The sequence below is a fragment of the Phyllostomus discolor genome, chromosome 4, assembly GCF_004126475.2.
Source record: "Phyllostomus discolor isolate MPI-MPIP mPhyDis1 chromosome 4, mPhyDis1.pri.v3, whole genome shotgun sequence".
Lineage (NCBI taxonomy): Eukaryota > Metazoa > Chordata > Mammalia > Chiroptera > Phyllostomidae > Phyllostomus > Phyllostomus discolor.
The window spans coordinates 161,278,110-161,300,607 of NC_040906.2; the positions used below are offsets into that span (position 1 = coordinate 161,278,110).

At 34.1% G+C, this 22,498-nt stretch overlaps 1 pseudogene; it reads left to right on the forward strand.

Moving 5' to 3' along the window:
- The first annotated feature begins 740 nt into the window (after positions 1–740).
- Positions 741–6,693, forward strand: LOC114495061 (annotated as a pseudogene).
- The last annotated feature ends 15,805 nt before the right edge of the window (positions 6,694–22,498 follow it).

Consider the following 22,498-nt stretch of genomic DNA (forward strand, 5'->3'; position numbering starts at 1 on the left):
ACATTCCAATTTCTACTTTATAAAGCTCAAGAAGCATGTGTTATAATGTAGATAAGAGCGCTTTCTTAGTAAATCATGCTGAACTATAAGATTTTAATATCCTCTTTAATGTATTGTTTTACAGTGTACCTTCCTTTCTCATTTATTTAAAATTATAAACATAATTTTAAAAAATTTGAAAGAAATATGTCCTTGCCTTCTTACAAAGGACAGTTTCTGTTTTCTGATATTTCCACTATAGATTTCTATAATAGGATACTTCAAAAATATAAAACTCTTAATTGCCTTAGTTAACTCTAAGGTCAACCTGTAGAGTTTAATATCTAACAATTATAAATACATTGAACAATGTAAAGTATTTCACAATCTTAGTCAAAATTTATAAGTCAAATGGGGAAATAAACATACTACAGATATGCTCCTTCCATAATATTTTAAAGTATTTTTAACATTACCTTATATCTCAGCTTTTAATCTAATGTTTTTATATAATTCAAGATAGCTGTTAGAGCTCCAGCTATTGTATTTACATCTGTACCAAGAAGGACAAAAAGAAAGAAAACAAAGTCTTGCACTTTCTTTGTAAGGATACACACCTCGAGTTGTACATTACTTTGGTTAAACGTTGTGATATTCCCGCACTTAGCTGTAAGGTAAGATAGAAAATGTAGACTGTAACTCAGGCAGCCATATGTCAGATAAAAGGTAGGGATTCTATTACCAGGGAAAATGTAAAAAGTATGGGTAAGCAAATCGCAATTTCTTTCATCCCTGGTGTTTTGCAGTCTCTCCAGCATACTACTAAATCCTGCCTTGTTTTGTTAACCCTCTATTTTTACTTTTGTAAATTAAAGTACAGTTGACTATATTGTATTTTAGATGTACAACATACTGATTCAACTTTTATATTCCTTAAATTGTGTTCACCACAATAACTCTAGTAACCATCTCTCACCATACAAAGTTTTTATGATGATATTGACTATTTTCCTTATGTTGTATTATTGCATTCTCATGACTTATAATTTTTTTATATAAGTGGAGGTTTGTACCTCTGTTCCTCTTTACTCTTTTCACTAATTCTCCCAGCCCTCTTCTCTGTGGCCACCATCCATTTGTTCTCCATATCTGTGTGTCTGTTAACCCCCCTATTTTGCTCATTTATCACTTGTGTGCCATCTACCACTATTGTTCTATCACCTTTAAACTGCATTCTCTCATATCTTACTGATTTCTTTTATATTTTCTTGATCTCTTTCCCTAACAAAAACCTGGATTTTTCTTTATGACACTATTTGTCTTGACAAAAAAAGTGAAAACAGTTGTCAATTTCCTTGCAGAATATTTTTATTTACATTATAAACAAAGACATACTTTTTTTAAACCATTATTTTGATTTTCAAGATGCTCTCATTCTTTAAAAGCCTGGACATGTTGCTTAGAATGGGCCTGTTACTCTGTGCCTTATTGTCTTTAATTAATTAAGTATGTACCCATTTATTTATATTAAAAAAATCTATGAATCTACATTATGAACCGAGCTTGATGTTAGATGCTGGGTATGCAATGCTGATTGAATGCAGACATGGTACTTGCTGTGACAGTACAAAGTCTAGAAGAGGCTGACCTTAATCAAATATGCTAAATATATAGATACAAACTGAGAAGTGCTGTCATACAAAGTGCTTCTTTTAGTCATATTCGGATGAGTGAGGAGAATTTATTCACTAGATCTCAAGCAGTACAGTTTAATAGTTAAAAATATAAAAACTTGATTGTATTTATAAAATATGTACAGAGAAGCTTTTGTGGGTATAATGAGACAGGCATACCTCATTTCATTGTGCTTCGCTGTCCTGTGCTTCACAGATATTATGTTTTTACAAATTGAAGGTTTGTAGCAACCCCGCATTGAGCAAGTCAATCATGGCCATTTCTCCAACAACATTTGTTCATGTCACATTTCTGTGTCACATTTTGGTAATTATTATAATATTTCATAGTTTTTCTTATATTTTATGGGGATCTGTGATAAACAATCTTTGATATCACTGCTGTAATTGTTTCTGATTTCTGCACGCTACTCCCACATAAGACAGCGAGTTTAATAAAGTGGTGTGTGCCCTGACTGCTCTACTGACCAGATGTCCCCCATCTCTCTCTTTCTTCTTAGGCCTCCCTGTTCCCTGAGAAAAATGCTATTAAAATTACATCAATTAATAACCCTACAATGACCTCTCAATGTTCAAGAGTCACACATTTCTCACTTTAAATAATACTAGAAATGATTAAACTTCATGAGGAAGGCATGTTGAAACCTGAACCAGACTGAAAGCTAGGCTACTGTTAGCCAAGTTGTGAATGCAAAGTAAAAGTTTATGAAGGAAATTAAAAGTGCTACTTCAGTGAACACATGAATGATAAGAAAGTGATACAGCCTTATTGCTGATATGGGGAAAGTTTTAGTGGTCTGGATAGAAAATCAAATGAGCCTCAAAATTCCCTTAAGCCAAAGCCTAATCTAGAAAGGTCCTACCCCTCCTCAATTCTACAAAGGCTGAGAGAGGCAAGGACGCTGCAGAAGAAAAGTTGGAAGCTAGCAGAGGTCGGTTCATGAGATTTAAGGAAAGAAGCTGTCCTTGTAACACAAAAGTGCAAGGTGAAGAAACAAGTGCTGATGTAGAAGCCGCAGCAAGAGATCTAGCTAAGATAATTCATGAAGGTTGGTACACTAAGCAATAGATATTCAAGGTAGATGAAACAGCCTTTTATTGGAAGAAAATGCCAACTTAGCACTTTCATAGCTAAAGAGAAGTCAATGCCTGGCTTCAAAGCTTCAAAGACAAGGTTGCCTTTTTTGTTAGGGGCTGTTGTAGCTAGAGAGCTTAAGTTGAAGTTAATGCTTGCTTACCATCCCCAAAATCAATATTCACTTACCCTTAAGAATTATGCTAAGCCTACTCTGCCTGTGTTCTACAAATGGTACAACACAGTCTGGGTGACAGTCCATATGTTTACAACATGGTTTGCTGAATATTTCAAGCCCACTGTTGAGACTTTATGCTCAGAAAAAAAATTATTCCTTTCGAAATAATACTGCTCATTGATAATGCTCCTGGTCACCCAAGAGCTCAGATGGAGAGGTACAACAAGATTAATGTTGTTTTCATGACTGTTAACACAACATTCATTCTGTAGCCTGTGGGTCAAAGCTTAATTTTGATTTTCAAGTCTTATTATTTAAGAAATACATTTTGTAAGGCTATAGCTGCCAGTAATAGTGATTCCTTTGATGGACCTGGGCAAAGTAAATTGAAAACCTTATGGAAAGGATTCACCATTCTAGACACCATTAAGAACATTCATGATTCATGGGAAGAGGTCAAAATATCAACATTAGCAGGAGTTTGGAAGAAATGGATTCCAGCCCTCATGGGTGACTTTGAGGTGTTCAAGGTTGCAGAAAAGGAAGTAATTGTAGGTGTAATGTAAATAGGAAGAGAACTAGAATTAGAAATAAAGTCTGAAGGTGTGACCAAATTCCTACAATCTCATGATAAAACTTTAACAGTTGAGGGATTTCTTCCTTTGTATTTTCTTGAGATAAACTGTACACCATGAAGATTCTGTGGAGATTTTTGAAATGATGATAAAGGATTCAGAGCATTATGCAAACTTGTTGATAAAGCAATGACAGGGTTTTAGAGAATTGACTCCAATTTTAAAAGAAATTCTGTGGGTAAAGTGCTATTAAACAGCATCACGTGCTACAGAGAAACTGTACATGAAAGGAATAGTCAATCAATGTGGCAAACTCCATTGTCTTATTTTAAGTAATAAGCATAGCCACCCCAATCTCCAGCAACCACCACCCCAATCAATCAGTAGATGTCATCCTCAAGGCAGGACCCCTCCCTCAGTATTAAGATTACAATTCCCTGAAGCTCAAATAATGGTTAAAATTTTAGCAATACAAAATTTTTCATTAAGGTAGGTACATTGGCTTTTTAGACATAATGCTGTTGTACACTTAATAGACTACTGTATGATATAAATAAACATAACTATTATATACACTGGGAAACCAAATAATTTGTGTGATTCATTTTATTGCAATATTTGCATTATTGAAGTGGTCTTGAACTAAACCCAATTATCTTCAAGGTATGTCTGTATTATTGGTTTGTGCCTTCCTCCCAGGAATACATAACTTCCATTAGCTTTGAACCTTAGCACTGGGTAAGAGTCTCCTGGGTTCAGAGAACATAAACTGAGATGTAAACCATTGTTAGTTCATTACTACTATCCTATGTCAGTAGCAATGTTCCATTATATGCAAACAGGACATCATAATTTTATCTATGTTCTTCTCTGACCTGATCTATTCCCATTTGTGTTGGTTTTTCCTCTTTGCCCTCACATAGGTGTAAGAAAATATTCTACAAGTTCTCCTTGTTTTTTATTTTTTTGTTGTTGTTTGTTTATTCATATTTCTGGATTTTCTTCAGGGTGGAAGTAAGTTGTGACTTAACAATTAACCCTGGATCACTGAGAGAATCCTTGTTGAATTGATGTCAAATAGTCAAATCTCAATCTTGTTCCTTGTCCAGAAGTTTATCAAAAAGAAATACACTTGAGTCTCACACAGTGATGGGAAGTCAAAAAAAGGGTGTTTTATGAGAGTCTATAATAAAAGAGCCTTATTCTATAAGATTGGGGTGAACTTCCCTGAGGAAGTGGTGATTGCCCTGAAATATGAATGTAGGGAGATAAGGTTTCACAAGCCTGTGACAAGGGGCCTACAAGAGTCCTGTGATAGGAAGGAGACTAGCATGTACTTGAGGAACTGACAATCATTGTTGATGAAACACGAAGAAAATATAGGGATATGTAGTAGAGAGGCATTTAAAATATGGCTGAGAGCCTGACCTTAGCAAGGTAATGTGAATGATCCTAATGATTTGATATTTATCCAAAGAGCAATGAAAAACCATTTAAATCTCTTAAGCAGAAGCAAGATTATTGGATAAGATCTGCATTTTGTAAATGCATCTTCAATTTGGAGCATGATTTAAATAGGCATCAGAGTGGATATGGGGATATTAGTGAAGAGGCTATATCACTAAGTAGTCTGGGTAATATATTATATTAGTTTAGATTAATCTCAATTGGTAGCAGTGGGAAATGAATGGCAAAACATTTTCAAATGATTTTTAGTAGCCATAAATTCATATAATTTCATGGTGAATTTAATAAGTATACAGGTTACTAACAATTGTTATGCCATAGTTTATAACTAGTGCTTTATATAAACAACCTACAATTTTCTGAGCAACCTGATAAAGCTAAGGCTAATATCACTTATAAGCAAGGAAATTACTGACAAGAGAACTTAAGTGAATTTTTTATAGTCTTACAGGTATCAAAGTTAGATAGAGTGGTTCCAATGTTCTTAGTAACTATACTTGGTCACAGTCACAAGCAATAACATCTCAATGGTTATCAAAATGAATGTTTATTTCTTACTCATAAAAATTCTGTTATGAGCTTTTGAATGCCTCTCCATAGCTCATGTCCTCTCTGTGGGAATCCATAATCTGGATTGTTTCACTCTTTCAGTTCTCTCGTGAGGCCTTCTTCCAGATCACCTTCAGGGCCCTTTGGCAGGACCTAGTCACCTTGTCCTGACCTACTGTAAGAGGCTACAAGTGTCGTAGGGGGTTGAGGCTGGAAGGAAACAAAAGCTTGTTTTGTGAGAAATAATAATGCTATGTAAATCTGGGCCAGATTTAGGGCTTTCCCAACTGATGCTGTGATCAATTCAAATAAGAAACAGAAGCAAGTAGAAGGGATTTTTAGAACTGTGAGAGAGAGAATGCTTTTAGCTTTGTTTTTCACACAGCTGGAGATATCTGTGAAACATCCAAGTGGAAATTTCTTTTTAAGCAATTAGTTACATATTGTGGGAGTTAGAGTTAGGGTCTAAAATACATGCATCATGGAAATAGTAATTGAAGTAGGGAATTTATACAAGATTGCCCCAGTAAAGAGTACCAAGTAAAAAAAGGTGTGGGTCTAGAACAAAGCTGTGACTACCTCTAAACTCTAATTGTGGGGTAAGGAGGGTAGGTTTGTAAGGGAGAGTGAATGTGTGGCCAGAGAAATCGGACTTAATTGTTTTTCCATGATAGAGCTTTAACCTAGGTTAATGTCTGCAGCCATTAATATCCTAAAAATGGAAAAGGAGGATGTCCCCAAATTCCTTGCTGCAGGAATATGATTATGTTATATCAACTTCAACAACCAGAATAAAATTAATATTCACATTGTAAATTTGAAGAGTACCTGGGAAAACCATCTGCTGGCAGCCTGGGCCAGTACTGACCCTGGGAGTCAAGCCGACATCCAGGTGTTATATTCCTGCAACACTGCCACCATGCTGTACTAAAGTCGGTTGAGCGTTTCACTTCTGGAACCTTCACTAACTGAATCCAAACAGAGGGGGTTTCTTGTCTTAATCTTCACACCATTACTCTGAGTAACACAGACAGGTCCATACATTACTTGGACTTCACCATCCTGTACCATAAAGCGGCTCACTCAAAGAGTCGATATTGGCCTGAGAAGTCTTGAGCACTTGTGATGCCATTTCCTGTGAGCATCCATGAATGTCACTCCTGATCTCTGTTTATATAGAGATCCAAAAGAGAATAAAAAGGAAAAGCAGACCTCTGCTGCAAATGTTGTGTCCAGGTGGGGTTTCAGGATGAAAAAACCACTCGAATGCCTCATTTTCTACTACCCAAGCAGGACTGCATACTAGTTTTAAAGTATGCAGACATATTATGTGACTTTTTGGCAGCTCCCTACTGAACACTGAAGTGCTCAGCTTGTCACAGAACATGCACTCCCACTGCTTAGTCCATTGACAAAGTAAACACAGCCATAGAAAATTCTTAAGGGTCCTTAGGCAAGGTCATAAACAGACTATGAAATAAGGTTGATAGAAAAGAGTAGTCTTTTAGATACAGAACAAAAATATATGTGATCTAAAATAGTGACCTGATAACTATACTGAGCCTCCTTTGCTCCAAGGCTGTTTAGTAACCTGCATGTCTAGCCACACCCTGCCTTCACTGCCACGGGAAGTCATCCTCACTTCAGGCATCAAACTCTGAAACAATTGTCTCTGAGCAAAAGCTCCTGCTTTCTGTTTTTCTACTTCCTTATTTTCACCTCATTTACTCTTATTTTCACCTTGCGTCCTCATCATTTCAAGCTTTTCAACAATTTCATTGTTTTCCTTCCCTCTACTTATCTCCAGATAATACACAGTGGAAATGAGAATTTCCAGAGACAGAAGAATATAGAGAGAGAATAAGCATAATACTTTAGGATGCCTTCTGGCACTTCCTTTTTAACTTAAGATTATGGTATGAATATTTGTATTTTTCCTGATAATTCTTTTTCATTGTTTTTCACTGCTTTCTGCATTTATTGACTGTACTTACTATAATTTATTTATGTGTTCTCCAGTCAATGGATATTATATTTTTTCTTCTTAATACATTCTGCAAGTGTATATGTGTATATATGTATATTCTTGTATATGTCTTCTGGCACTGATGCATTAAAATTTGGGGTGTATGCATACTTTGAGCCTTGGGTATGTCAAGGTTCTGCTCTACAACACTGCCAAAGCCGTTGTGCCAGTCAGCACCTTATCCATCAATATTCAAGAGAAACTAATTCATTCCCTCTCCAAATCTTGGTCTTGGTCAGAGTTTTAAAAATATGTTTGCTTATCAAGTGTGTCAAATGCCATTGTGATTTAGTTTTGTGTTTCCTTGTTGACTAGTGTTATTGATCTTCTACATGTATTAGCTACATGTATTTCATATTCTTTGAAATGTCCACTGGGGTCTTTCACCAAAGCTTCTATTGTTTATTTTTTAAATAATCTCTAGGAGCCTATATATTGTTGATGTCACCTAATCTGTTATCTTATTTGCTGCAAACATCCCCTCCCAATGTGTTACCAGTGCATTTTTTCCCTTTTAAGTCTATTTGATGAGCAGAGGTTGTTAATCTTAATATTTCCAACTTTACCATTCTATTACTTTCTTATTAACATTTTTGGTACCCTGTTTAAGAAATGCTTCCTTAAATAATAACAGAATAATTCTCATATATACTGTTTTCTAAAATTTTAAGTTTTAATTTCAGTTTAATTCAAATGTGTGTATTACTTTTTCTCCCTAGCTATATAACCATTCTCCCCACCACACCCCACCACATTTAATTTGGTGAACAGTCTCTCCTTTTCTCAGTGATCTATGCTTTGTCTGGAACATATCTAGATTTCCTATATGTGTGCGTTTCTGGGGTTTATATTTAATACTTTCTTATTTTTGTCTTCAGAATTATCTTGTTATATCACATAAATTTCAAAATCAACATTTCATGCTACTAGACACATATACACATAATTGCTGAAATTTTAATCAGAATGAATCAAATCTTTGTAGCAATTTGAAAAAAATTATATTTATTTGATGTTATCTTCTTACCCATAAGCATGTATTTGTCTTTTGTCCCTTACAATTTTTGTATATAATTTTCACACACATATTTGTTTCATTTCTTCCTAAGTAATTTATACTCTTTGTAACTATTGTAAATGGTGTCTATTTACAAATGTCACTTTTAAGCTGTTTGTTTCTTGTATATAGGAATGTGTGTGTATATATATAATGTATGCATATATATTATATATGCACATAAATTATATATATTTTATATAGACAATATATATAAAACCCTTGCTAAAATCTCCTTTTTCTCCTACATAGTTGTCTCTATATTATTTTGGATTTTTAATGTAAATAATTACATAAAATGTAAATAATGAATGTCTTATTTCATCATTCAGTCTTTTGTTTCTAAGTTTCTTATTATGGAGCTGTCTATGACCTCTAATGCAATGGTGACTATAATACGTGGTGGTAGACATCCTTGTCTTTGCCTGACTTTAAAGGAAATGTTTCTAATCTATTGTACTTTGCATTACTCATTTTAATCTCAGTCTTTTGAGATTGCTGCTTAAATCATTATCTCCACCTAAACTGCCAGTTCCCCCACCAAGCACTTATGTAGATTTCCATCTATATCTCAAAGACTGTGTTGATCCTCAACTTAGGAAGATCTATATAAACTAGAGTTTATCCCAGGGGCAGACTTTGAAGGAGGCACAGAATTAAACAAATAAATGCCCTCAAATATTTTATATTCTTCATATATGCTTATACAGAGGCCAGACCTTCATAATCTTTTGTTATTCCTATGTAAGATCTTTCTGTCTAATATTTCTGTTTCCATAATTTTGCTTTTTAAATCTACTCCTCACACTCCCAATACTAGAACCTAAGAAATCACTTTTTGCTTTAAAATAATCTTTGATTCTTTTTCCCAGGCTACCTATGATATAAATAATAGTATTTTGATGTGCCATTTAGAGATATTTTGATCTCCACACAAACTGGTTCCGAACTGTCTTTTTAGCTATTTCCACTTTGCTGTCCATATATGCTCTCTCAAATAACTGATTAATAATGTTGCAGTGAATTTTCCCATATCCTACACTTGCTATACCTGAAAGATTTTTATACCCTTTTCTCCCTATGAGGATTTTCTGCTCATTTTTAACAGTCTAGTTCACAGGTAGAAATGTATCTAAAATCTCAGTTTGAAGTCTTCCAAGACATAGCACAGCACCTTTCACATACTAGGTGCACAATTATTTGTGATATATTTTTTCTTTTGGAAATAATTTTAATTTGTATTTTATAGCCTAAACATGTAACTAAGTTAGTTTTACATTTAATCAAATGTCAGTAGGGGAAATATAAAATAGAATTGAAAAGCTATTTTTTGTGATTGTAGTGGCAACAGAAACAGAACTGATATATGTTATTTATTTACAACAATTTCAAGTGTACACTATGTTTCAAGGGTTTGCCTCTACGTTGCCATGCTTATGGTTTTGTTAATTTACTAACAAAGATTCATTCCTTACTGAAGTAAATCTTATTTGTCAAATGTGTTGACAATACTTTTATTTAAGCTATTTGAGTGTCTATAGATTATGATTTCTGACTGACTTCCTTTTATAGGAAATGATTTGGAGCATGTGATTTCCACCGATGTTTTCTGAACACCTCTTTTGAGCTAAATATTATACCATTAGCTAAAGATTCAATGCTTAGTAAGCAGACCATTCTGCTTTCTATCTGAGAGAACTTACAGTATAGTGGGTAGGTAAACATTCCACAAATAATTACACAGATTAAATTGTTACATATTAAACCAATCACCCAGTTATGAGCACAGAGAATAACAGGGGATACAATTTGCATTCATAAGTAAAGGGTGTCTCCAAGTAAATGAAATTTTAGGTTAAACTGGTAAAATTAGAATTGATCAAGAAGCTAGATTGAGTATGAAAATTCTAGGGAAGAGCCATTCAAGGAATAGTATGTGTGGAAACACAAAGCCATGGAATATGGAAAATGATGGAGCCAAAGGATAATAAGTGAGAAGTACAGTGAGCAGAAGTGCAGTAAGGAGAAGTGCAACCTGAAAGTAAGCTCAGCAATTAACCACAGACTGAGTCATTAGAGACCTCGATGCTCATGTAGAGAATTCAGTAGTGTTGTTAACACAGTCAGAAGCACAAAAAGTTTTTTATTGGGGAATTTATATGACCAAATTTGAATTTTTAAAGAGAATTTTGGCAGTTGTGTTTCCAAGAAGACCACCCAAATAACCATCAGGGGCATTCACAAGTCCAACACCTTAAACAAAAAGCTTAGAACACATGCCTCCCTATATGCAAAGCTTAGTTTGCTGATATTCCAGTGATGCAGAAAACATATTCTTGTATCTACTAAACAAAACCCCCAAATCTTTGATTATTCATTATTCATTATTGATTATTCATTGCCTGCTAGGCAATGTTCCACTGGCTTTTACATAACTTCTTTTTGTGTCTGTGGAAAGAATTCAAGGGTTAGACTTTCAATAAATATTTGTTGGGAGAAAATGAACTGTGGCATCTCAGGAATTTCATAAGCTACTAATTAACAGTTAAAACTCCATTGGCAAAGAATGGCTGGAGGTGGTAGAGAAGGCTGTGCTGTGATGTGGTGATACTGAAGTGCTAGGACAGTCAAGTTGTAAATTAAATAAATTGAAATAGCCCTGGCTGATGTGGCTCAGTGGATTGAGCGTAGGTCTACAAACCAAAGGGTCACTGGTTCGATTCCCAGTCAGGGCACATGCCTGGGTTGCACGCCTGGTCCCCAGTTGGGAGCACATGAGAGCAACCACACATTGATGTTTCTCTACCTCTCTTTCTCCTTCCCTTCCCCTCTCTCTAAAAATAACTAAATAAAATTTAAAATAAATAAATAAATAAATTGCAATAAATCATATCAAGAAAATACTATAAAACATTCACTAATTTTATTCAGCTAGTAATGGGATCAGAAAGATAGTAGAAAGAGTGGGTCACCAGTTATAAGTAAATCTTTTATTCAGCTTTTAATATTAAACTTTGGACTGAAGGAGAAATCTTATCTTCTTCAATGTATTTTTTCTCCATGAATATTTTATACAATTTCATCGCTTAAATTGCTAACTGTAGTTCAGTGACTCCCACATTTATATCTAATCTAGAATATTTCTCTAATTGCCATACATCTCTATCTAATCCAGTGGGCGTCTAGAGATTTACCATAAATTTTCTCCATATCCTGGTTAAATTTACTAATACCCATTCTACCAGATTCTGAGGAGCTGGAATCAAATACATTACAAGAAAGAGATTGAAATACTTTGTGAAAAGTGCTCTCATGGGCCTGCTTAATTTCTATGACCTTGTGGAGATGGCCACATGATCCTGCCAGGGGGCCAGGAAGCATGATTGGGGAGAGCCTTCTATGGAGACTAAATAAATGTCCTGATTCAACCCATAAGTCATCAGGCAGAGCATGCAGTTTGGGGTGGGGAACATTGCCAGTAGAGGGATAAGTCTAAAGACAGAAAGGAGGAATAAGAACACACCTTATTCATAAAACTGTGACAGCTTAAAAAGGGTCCAAAGGTTACATTTGAGGTTGTAAATATATATGGGAAGAAAAGAAAGATCCTAAAGGAATACTATTCTGAAGAGTTTCTACCTACCAATTAGATAATGGACAGACACTGAAATATAAATGGAATAATCTGATCATATTCATATTTTAGTAAAGGATCATCTGAGTGGCAGAGTTAGAATTGGTTGAGGGGGGCCTAGATTGGGGTCTTAGGAAATAAATAAATAGGTGTAAGTAGGTGGCTGTTATTTAATCCCTATAAGAAAAAGCAAAACAAAGCAAAATAAAATCTAACAAAACCTAAGTCAATAGAAATGGGAATGAAGAAATTTGAACAACTTTGAAAGAAATCAAGGACTTAAGAGTCATAAGATATAAGATATGATTGCTTCTGGACAGAAGAGAAGGGAGGAATCAAAGATGACTCCCAGGTTTCTGGCTTGGGCAACAGCATAGAGGATTACATCTTACAACAGGAAAAGAAAATATAGAATGCAACCGAGTTGTGATTATCTTTCACACCTCTTTCTCCATCACTCCTATACTCAATAATCATTCAATTGCATTAACATTTCCTCCTGAGTATTTTTTATTTAACTAGTAATTATGCAGTTAGTCATGTAAATACCTGAGTTAGTTCCTATCCTCAAGGAGCTACAGTCAACTGTCCTCCTAAGTATTTTTGAATTTACCTTCAGACTTGGTACATTAACTTGTATTCTTGTCCCCAGTCTCATCTTCCCTTAAATAACCTTTAAAATTTCTGAGAGTATCACTTTTTAAAAATCATCTATAAATGCTTCCACTATAACACTATTGATACACTGTATCGGCATGAATTTCTTGCATGCCTATCTCCACTTTTGGACAGTGAGATTCTTGTAGGAGCAAACTAAATATTTATTTTCTTTGTATTTCTGACTCCTACCACAGTGTGTGACAAATATTCATTACACTCAAGGTTTTTTTTGCATGAATGAGTGAATACATGATTTACCAGCAGAAATGCACTCATATCTGTTGGAGTTTTAGGGAGAGACACCAGTGAGGAAAGATGACTGTGTGTTTCCACAAGACCTTGATGTTTTTACCACAGTCCAAGATCTAGTCATAAATTTTGAAAATCCAGACTTTTCTTTTTATCTGTAGTAAGAGTTGGTGCCCACAGAATTTTCTTTTGGAAGATATACCTTTAAATGAGGGTGACATACCCATGCAAACACATGTTGCATTACTACCCACTAATGTTTGAAGCCATCACTACAGAGCATCATTGAACAGTAAATTAGCCACTAGTTACATGTGGTTATTGAACCATGAAATGTGCACCTGATACACAAAATTTAATATTACTTAGTTTTATTTTAAATTAAGTGTAAACAGCAACAGGTGGCTACTGGCTTCTTCATTACGCAGTGCAATTCTAGAGTGAGAAAGGAAATTTACTACCCAATTTATTTATTTCGTGAATCTTAACTGATTCAAGAAACAAAGCAAATATATTATTTTCATTTTAGGATTTGCATTTGCATCTGGTTTGTCTGGCTTTGATTGTCGACCTGCCTTATTTTATTAAACCTAACAAAACTATCCAGGATCTCTTTCCCCACCTCTGCCAATGTCAGTTGCAGAGAATGTCTAAAATTAATCATTGCCTGGTCTAAGCCTCTGCATCTGGCTCTCAATTTCAGCATCCTACCTCCTGCAGCCATGTCTTCTCTGGGTGCCCATTCTGATTGTGCTAATTAGCATTATGAAAAATTACAATATATTTATAATTTCAACCGAAATGTACTATATATATGTTGGTATGTCAGGTATTATCTTCCCTTTGGGAAACCTACACGAGAAACTAGTTAGTATTTTTAGAAGTGATGCAAGATTTGCTGGTGATATAAAACTCAGATTATAGGTAGTAAGTTTTGTTACTTTAGCATCAAGTTTTCTTTTTTTCTGAAATTTCATCAGGGATCCTCACTATGTGTACATGCCTGAGAAAGGAAAAGAGTTGTCTTACCTGTAGATTGCAGATCATCTCCTAGAAAAGTTCTAGAAGCACATGAATTATAACTTACCCTGGGAATAGTCTCTTTCTCTTCTTCAGGTTGACTAGATTCCTTATACTTCCTTTCTCTGTCAAGGAAAAACAATTTTCATATATTTTTTATCTGTAGTTCCAGGCTGCTTTCCCTGTCTTTATTAACAAGTTATAAATTTGTAAGTTTTTCGGTGGCTTTTGTCATGCTTGCATATACAGGATTTCCCAATTGTTTCAACTTAATTGGCCGATTAAATCACTCTGTTTAGTACACTTTACCTTTCAAGTAAACTTAAATGATTTAACAAATAATTTTTTGAAGTACAGGCAAAAAACTAAACTTACATGTGTGAAACATTTCTTAACCTTCCTCATATTTGCCATTTTCATTTGTAGATACTAGATCTGTTGCATTAATGTGACCAATACTTTCAGACCTGTCATGATTGTTAAAATTCTTTACGAGCCTTGCACTAAGTATAATTAACATCAATCTGGTAAGTAATTGGAAAGGAATATTATTATTTTGCTTCTAAAAACTAAGTTACTTTGTAGTATATTATAATAAAAAAGTGAGATTTGTACTTAGTAAACACTGTAATAATGTTTTATCCCTAGAAATTCACAGCAATAAATTTTAAAAGTCAATGTTTCTCAGTAAATGGACAGATTATAAAAATAAAATGAATAAAACATAAAAATGCCAATGTATTGAAATTGGGTTAGGTAAGTGATTTATCTGTAAACATGTATGAATAAATCATGAACCACATATATAAACCTATAAAACACCTAAACCTTAGAGCTTATACATAAATCATTTTGAATTTTACATTTCTAAAGAACACAATAGATAAAATGTATCCCTTATGAATTCAAAATATTTTATTTGTTTAGCAAGAAAACATCCTTTCATGTTTAGTTAAAGAACAAACTGAAAGTAGACTTTAGCTTGATCTCAAACATATTGGCAGTTGAATATAGCTGTAGTTGGGAATAATTTCATTATTTGAGCTTGATGAGTAATTTTGTTTAAATCAATTGGCATGCCTTGTGTATTTGAAATACTCTAGATTATTCCAGCACATGTGGTCCAATAACTTTGACACACATATATTTAGTCTGCATAAATAAAATCATTTTTTGCTATCCTTTGAAAGACAATATAACAAATGCAGTGTGAAAATGAGCTTCAGACTCTACTAATCATGTGTTTGAATCCAACTTTGTTGTATGAATATGAGTAATTTAATTAACCTCAGATTTTTCATCTATAATTTATAAAGTTATGTGGATTAAAAGTGTTTATTATTTACCTAACACAAGGTATTCAGATGTATTTGAGGGAGATAAGGAACTGGCTTTATTTTCCCATAAGAAAAAAATTTAAAAGCATATTATTTCAAAAGAATGCTATGACAAAAAATTAGAACAATAAAAAATTTTAATCTTGACTTTAAAAATACCTCTCTAAAGCATGATGACTGTCTAAATGCATGAGGTACCTAGAGTATGGGGGGGGAAGTTACAATCATACACAATTCTGAGCATCAACTATCTTACACAGTAGTTGATAAAAACACTCGTAGGGAAACTTTATACACAGCTCCACTTTCAGGTAGTAATCAATTAAATATTCAAGAGTCATTTCACTGAAATAAATCCTATATAAATATTTATTAAAATTCAATTCTTGCTGTTTCTCAACAGTGCTACATAGTCAGTGGTTTGGCTGCTTCATAGAAAAGTGCAATAAAATAGTTTTACATTAATTTCACAATACAATTTAATGTCAATAAGTATTTTCCCATAAATTTTTAATGTATTTACAACAAAACATTTAAATGTTTGTATATTTGGTGCAGGAATGTACTTTAAAAAGCGTTTACTGTCATTTTATACAATTTCAAATTGTTATAAATGCATAATATTTGTGATTGTTGTGTTGCATTTTAACTCCCATTTACAAAAATGAAAAAATGACCCAAAAGTGGTTTAATAAAATATAAAGATGTTGATAAATATCATCATAAAATATTACAATGAGCATTATCATAACTGTAAATAAAACACAAAGGAAAGTATAGAATGACAATCAATACATGTTGGTAAAAATGAATCTTCAAGCAGAATATTTGTTAAGGAAGTTAGAAGTAGAGTACAAAGAATAATTCTACTGGTAAACATTGGAGTAGATGTAATATAATTGGAGTAATGATGCCATCAAAAATTTATGTTAATTTTTAGGTATGACAAAACAAGGTATCAGGTAAACCAAACTTTATATATTTTTGTGGCAAAAGCCATAATAATCCTTATAAAAAATATGGTTATGACTAATCTTTCCTCTAAAGGCAGATAGAACACTATAAAAAAGAGGAATTATTTTCAATTTTATTGAACAAAAAAAATTGAAGACTTAAACACTTGAGCTGATTCCATATTGGCTGTTATAAATAATGCTGCAACAAATATAAGGATGCATATATTCTTTCAATTAGTGTTTTGGGTTTATTTGGATATTTTCCCAGAAATGGAATTCCTCGGTCATAAGGCAGTTCCATTTTTAATTTTTGAGGTAACTCCATAACTGCTTTCCTCAGTGGTTGTACCAGTCTACAAGGCCAAAAGAGGGAAGGACTGAGGGTGGAAGGAGGGATTGGGTGGGGCAGGAGAAAGTGGTGGCAGGAAAATGGAGACAACTGTACTTGAACAACAATAAAAAAATGCAGAAAAAACATAATAAATTGCAAAAAACAAAGCTATGGTACATTTACACAGTGGAATACTACTCAGCCATAAAAGAGAAGAAAATCTTGACCTTTGTGACAACATGGGTGGACCTGGAGAGCATTATGCTAAGTGAAAGAAGCCAATCAGACAAAGACAAGTACCATCTGATTTCACTCACATGTGGAGTCTAATGAACAAAATGAACTTACAAACAAAATAGAAACAGACTCATAGGTAGAAAGTAGGCTGACAGCTCTTGGGGGAGTGTGGCTTTGGTGGGGGTCAGTGGAAGGATTGAACAAAAAAAGAAAACAGAAAAAAATTCATGAAGAAAAGACAAACATTCATGTTGTACTATTAGAAAGACATTATAATGAAGTCAATTTCCTAATCAATGACAAATTAATCAGAAAATAAAACAGTGATCAAATGATAAAATTTTAATATTAAATATAGTTGTTAGGTATCAACTATGTCACAAGTGTAAAAACATTTGGTATCTTGTTCATATGCCACAAAATGTTTGCTTTGTAATTGGCTTTAATTATTTATACATTTATTAAGAATTAGCTATTAACATATTTGCAGTTCATTTATCATAAAATGTTTTATGATTCTTGCTTTATTTAATATTAAATATTAATACAACAGGAGAATAGATTTTCTTACTAAAGATGATTTTGCAAACCATAATATACATATGAAAAACTGCCAAGGGCTCTTTTATAATAGGACAGTAATAAGAAAACATATTACTATATGGAAAAAGCAGTCCCTGAATATACACACAGAAACTGGTTGATAGAAATATTTTTGCTATTCTTATACTGAAAGACAAATTTGAAGTTATGTATATTTACTGGGAAGATAGGTAGGCTTCTAATACTTTGAATTTGGTTGTATCATTACATAGACTCTATGATACAACTGTAACTTAAAACTGCACATGGCTTGGGAGGTCATCAAGGATGGGCATAATAATACCAATGTGGTCAGCTCTTCCATTTAAAAACAGAGATTATCATAATATAAAAAGTAAAGCCCAAGGTTATAATACTGTAAGTGGTCCACTATAAATATAAAAGCAGGTAGAAGATAAAAGATATACATATACATGTATATATAACCAAATTATTATCAGAGTAGAATTCAAAACAGGAGGACTATAAATAAGAAGAGGGGTGTTTCTTAATGATAAAAGGATAAACATAATAAGATATAATAATGTTAAATGTGTATATATTAATAACATAGTAAAAATATTTTTAAAACTATGGGGAGAAATAGACAAAGTCAATCCATAATTACATTTACAAATAATTAAACTTAAAAATGTCACAATTCATCATAATTAAAACCTTTATTTTGATGACCTCTTCCAGTAGTTGACAGAAGAAATATGACAAGTCAGTAAAGTTAGAAAATTTGAACACTAACAATCATGTGACCTGGCTATTAGAGAACACTGCATGAAAGAGTTACAAAATTCACATTATTTTAAAGAGCATATGGATAATCACTATAATGGATCATAAACATTACTTAATTTTAAGAGGTAATATAAAACTATACTAATAAAGAGAATATGGTTTTGGTATGAGGATAAATAAATGGATAAGCAGAAACAAGACCACTGACAGATTTAAATCTCATTTTTGACCAATTTGCTGTTAATTTGATGAATGAAAAAAGTTTTCATTTCAAGAAATATTGTTGTAACTAGAAACCCATATAAAAAATTGATCAACTTTAACTAAATACATAAACAACAATTAATTGCAGATTGGTCACAAATCTAAGCATTACATTTTTTAAAATCTAAGACTGTGAAGATTCTAAGAAATTATGTGAGATTATATTTGAGTCCTTACAGAGAACATGCATTATACCAATTAACTATAAACAATGTATTAATAAGATTTCATCAAAACATTTTGGGCTTCTTAAAACATACTACTGAAAAATGGGAAGGCCATCCTCAGATTATGAAAAAATATGTACAGTAGTTTTTATCTTATTCAAGTTCTTGTTTGTAGACTATATATAGAAAGGTCATCAAAATTCAATAATGAAATGTAGCTAACTAAAATATAACTAAACATATAAAATGCATATTTTATAAATGAAAATATAATAAACAACTTCCTCTGAAATTAAAAGTGTACTACATCCTATTCACAAGAATAACTGCAATTAAAACAATTATCATTAATATCCTGACAAAACCAAATGATAGTGGGATTGGAACAATTTACACATAAAATTTTTTCAATTTAGGCTTCAGTAACATGGATATATAAATTTATCCAAATGTACTGAATTCTATATAAGTTTTTTATATTCAGGTTGCAGGTATATGGTGATATAAATTTGTGTAAATTCATTAAATTCTATAGTTAGATTTATATATTGAATATTAAACATCTGTTTCTGAAAAAAATGAGGAATGGGGGCCATATGATACCTCCCTAGCTAAAAATATTTTAAAAACCTGGACAAAATATATATAATAATGACACTCAAGACTTTAAAAAGCAGGTAAAAAATGACAGTAAATCCTGAGTAATGGGAAATAGATAAACTTAACCCTATTATTAATCCTACTTACTACCTAGAAATAGTTATAAACTGTGGTCCAGGGAGGCAAATGAGCAAAGACCAGAGGTCTCCCTGAATTAAGGTAATGGAGCTGGGACCCTGGAGGTGCCAAAACAGCTGGAGTTCTGGAATGAAGAAAAGTATACACAGAAAATACAATGTAGAAATGTCCAAAGAATGCTATTAAATTACTCAGGTATTATAAAAAATATGTACAAGGAAACTAACCAAGGATAGAGAAAGAACCATGCAAAAAAATTAATGGAAGTAATATATATGTATACATAATACAGAACAGGGAATTCAAATTTTTCCAACAGCTGAAGCAGAAAAATCATAATTCTGGTGTTCAGTTACAGCTGTATGCAACAACTATGACCCGTGTGCTCTGACTTAAGGCCTATTCTGATATGGAGTTGGAGTTAATTATTAAAGGGAAGTGCAAAAAAAAAAAACCCACTCCCACACATGTATACTCATACACACAAGTAAAGAAGTATAGAGGGACTTCCGGCAAGATGGAGGACTAGGTGGACGCACCATACCTCCTCATACAGTCAAGATTAGGAAACCAATAATTTAACAATAATTTACTATCAGAATAACACCCAGATCCGGCAGAGGATTCATCTGAATGGAAGTCGGGCAGCCAAGAAGTTGAAGTAGACGCGTTCATCCGGACTGGTAGGAGAAGATGAGCCGGTGGGCGCGGGGCTGGTGCGGGTCGGCGGCGCGCGGAGGTCGGGGGAAGGTTTGGCGCGAAATTGGCGCAAAAGCCATCGGGGGCGCAAGAAGGCAGCGGTGATCCCTGAGTACGCAAGCTGCGGCTGGCAGACCCAGAGGGGTAGCGATTGTGGACCAGGGCAGAACTCGCAGCCCAGAAGCCCAGAAAAGGGTCTGAGTCCAGGGGAATGGAACTACCGCCATTCTTCCCTCCCGTCCCGCTCCCGCCCCCGCCCCCACATATAACGTCACAATCTAGTGACTGGGGTGCCCAGCCCCGGTGAGCACCTAAGGCTCCGCCCCCCACCATAACAAGAGCTACCAGACTGAAAAAAAAAGGAGAGACGGGAAAAAAAACCATGTTTTCAACAGAGCAGATCAGTCCCCCAGGACTCATCCTTTTGAGTGACCAAGAATTAGCCAATCTATCAGATGCGCAGTTCAAAACACTGGTGATCAGAAAGCTCACGGAACTGGTGGATTTTGGACGAAATTTAGATGAAAGAATGCAGATTACCATAAAACAGATGCAGGAAGACACGCGGAGGAGAGCCAATAGTGAAAGGAAGGAATATGAGTCTCAAAACAATACAGTGGACCAGAAGGAAGATAGAATCAACCAAGCAGGAAAGCATGATCAAATAAGAATTCAAAAAATTGAGGAAAAGATTAAGAGCATCCAAGACACCTTTAAACGTTCCAATATCCGAATTATAGGAGTACCAGAATCAGAAGGGGAAAAGCAACAGATTGAGCACGTATTTAAACAAATAATAAAGGAGAACTTCCCCAATCTGGCAAAGGGAACAGTCTTCCAAGAAATCCAAGAAGCTCAGAGAGCCCCAAAGAAGTTGGACCCAAGAAGAAACACACCAAGGCACATCATCATTACATTAGCCAAGGTAAAAACGAAGGAGAGAATCCTAGAAGCAGCAAGAGGTAAGGGGACAGTAACCTACAAAGGAGTTCCCATCAGACTGTCAGCTGATTTCTCCAAAGAGACCTTACAGGCAAGAAGGGGCTGGAAAGAAATATTCCAAGTCATGAAAGACAAGGACCTACATCCCAGATTGCTCTATCCAGCAAAGCTCTCATTTAGAATGGAAGGGCAGATAAAGTGATATTCTCAGATAAGGTCAAGTTAAAGGAGTTCATCATCACCAAGCCCTTACTTTATGAAATGCTAAAGGGACTTATCTAAGAAAAGAATATAAAGAAAAGACATGTATAGTAAAAGGACAGCAAACTCACAAATATCAACAACCACACCTAAAGCAAAACCAAAAGAAACTAAGTAAACAATTAGAACAGGAACAGAACCACAGAAATGGAGGGCACATGGAGGGTTAGCAGCAGGGGGGTGGGAGGAGGAGAGAGGGGGAAAAGGTATAGAGAATAAGTAGCATAGAATGTAGGTTGAAAATAGATAGGGGGAGGGCAAGAATAGTACGGGAAATGTAGAAACTAAAGAACTCATAAGTATGACACATGGACATGAACTAAAGGGGGAAATGTGGGTGGGAGGGGGGTACAGGGTAGAGGGGAGAGAAGGGGGGAAATGGGACAACTGTAATAGCATAATCAATAAAATATATTTAAAAAAAAAAGAATTCAAGAGTATACTCAGAATAGATTCTCTTTTGTTTTTGCCTTCTATATCCTTGAACTATGTCTGCATAAGTTCAGATGTTTTTTTTTGGTTTGTCTCTTTAAATTAATGCTTGGCCACAGTGACTTGGCAGCAGTAAACTTTAGTCTTTTTATATTTGCCTAGCAATAGTTGTATATTGCTATAATTGACTAATAAAACTAATATTTCTTAAACCAGGTATATTTTTACCTAGTCATCAAACAAGAAAAAACCCTTGGGTTATGATTCCTGTATTATTAATAAACCTTAGTATATCCTTTGGTGAATCACCTTAAAAAAAAAAAAGTATATGTGAAAGAGACAATGTGTGGTCCACAAAACAAAATATCCACTATTTTACATAAATACTATTTTACATACATTTACTTACAAAAAGTATTTGCTGGTCTGTTGGACAGAGTACTGTTTAAGGTCTTACTCAATAGTGGGGAAAATTTAGTACTAGACCAATGCAGCTCTGCTTCTTCCTGCAAAAACAGGTTAAAAAAAAAACACCCAAGAGAACACATTATTTTCAAATAGCTTAACTGTGTCCTAGAAAAAATTTCAAGAATATTTCTGGCAGCACATAAAAAATCCAACATTGATAAAGGCAAAATT